Source organism: Chaetura pelagica, unplaced genomic scaffold, assembly GCF_000747805.2.
Source record: "Chaetura pelagica isolate M959 unplaced genomic scaffold, ChaPel_1.0 scaffold116, whole genome shotgun sequence".
Classification (NCBI taxonomy): domain Eukaryota; kingdom Metazoa; phylum Chordata; class Aves; order Apodiformes; family Apodidae; genus Chaetura; species Chaetura pelagica.
Genome location: NW_009953655.1, coordinates 3,523,183 through 3,524,734, shown reverse-complemented (window position 1 = coordinate 3,524,734; position 1,552 = coordinate 3,523,183). Strand labels below are relative to the sequence as shown.

At 34.1% G+C, this 1,552-nt stretch overlaps 1 protein-coding gene across 1 annotated transcript in view; it reads right to left on the bottom strand.

Moving 5' to 3' along the window:
- Positions 1 to 1,077, bottom strand: part of FAM193A (family with sequence similarity 193, member A) — a 50,680-nt gene extending 49,603 nt beyond the window's left edge. The window contains exon 1 of the mRNA XM_010000256.1: positions 1,018 to 1,077. The gene's annotated coding sequence lies outside the window, so the exon portion shown is untranslated. The remainder of the gene's footprint in view (positions 1 to 1,017) is intronic.
- Between the last annotated feature and the right edge of the window lie 475 nt (positions 1,078 to 1,552).

Sequence of the window (1,552 nt, the reverse complement as noted above, 5' to 3'; positions counted from 1 at the left end):
CACTCTTTCACAAAGGAAAGGGCCATGGCAAACATATCACAGCCATGCTGCAATGATTTCTAGAAGTTAAGACCTGTGTGTGTAATTTGCTTAAAGTTGCAACATGATCTTTAAAAAAGCAATGACCAATACAGCAGAAACAACAATCTTGGTTCTCGCCAACCCACAGACTCAGTAAAACATAAATCTCCATGCTGGGATCATACTTAAGACAGATTTGAAGCTCAAATCAAAGCACTTGGTCCCTAGAGCATAATGCAAATCAACTGCTAAGAATGAAAATTTCTCATAATTTTTTTTCCTGATAAGTGTTAGAATATTGACAAGACCTAGACTGTAAGCATTTCAGATTTCCATTATGGCTTTGTCACACTAAACTGAAGCTATGAATTGCAGTTTCTTATTTATTTAAAGATGAAGAATGCAGTGACTGCATTTTCAACAGCAGCAGTAAACTCTTCCTGGATTAGATGAGCTAGGAATTAGCTCACATATGCATTTTTATGTGTCTTCAGTGTAATCAGAGGCAAAGTGTACATTTTGAGAAGAGCAAGCTATTTTTCCACTAGTGAAGCTCCAAAAAATATGTGATGCATCTCTGCAAGAAAACTCCCAGTCTCACTTCTCTCTGAAATATGTTCAGATGAAACACTCATAACTGAAAGCTGGAAGTAGGACAAGCCAAAACAGAAATAACTGCATCTCTGTTATGTTTTTAGATTTATTTCCAAGAATAACACTATTACCATAAAACTGCACAGCTTTTTTTACATCTATGCCCAATTTCAAGCTTATTATAACAATAACATTTTACTTCAAAAATAGTAGCTTTCACTGCTTTTTAAAGCTTGAATACTGAAGTCAACAGAAACTGACTTCAGTTAATTGAGTCCCAATCTCAAAGAGAAATCTTTCTGAAGAGTTTTCTCTAGTACATTTAATACTGTTTAATACCCGTTTTCCCATTAGTACATAACTCCGCTCTCATATACACCAAGAAAATTTGACTGCACATACCTGAGAAACACCTGTGAACTCTGATCCAACTGAATTGTCTGTAAACTGTGTACCATTTAGTGATACCTGGAAAAAAAAATTAATAGTACTTTATTTACAATAGTTGGGTTTAATGCTAAAAAGAGCAGCAAAAAAATTAAATACCACCTTCCCCTGTATCTGAGGGTTGATAGAACAGCTTTTGAAACCTCAATGATTGTTTGACTGCAGAGATGGAAAGCTCCTTTTCTTTCGTAATAGTAGTTCTACAGATGCAAAATTACAATTTATGTATTTTAAACTTTTGCATTATTGCTGTTTTATTAATAATGAAACTCTGAAATGAAAGAATTGATACAGGGAAAAGTCATAAGCAAAATTACATTTTTCCTTCTGCATTTGATTGTTTGCATTTAGCTTTTAAACTTCTATTGTGAATCAAGATAATTACCAAAGATTCTTGCCTTTTGAAAATTGAATACAATACTGCTTAGAAAAACATGAAGTGTTAACCAGGAAGGCTCTTCCACAGCAAGCCTCCAAATGGCATTCAGCT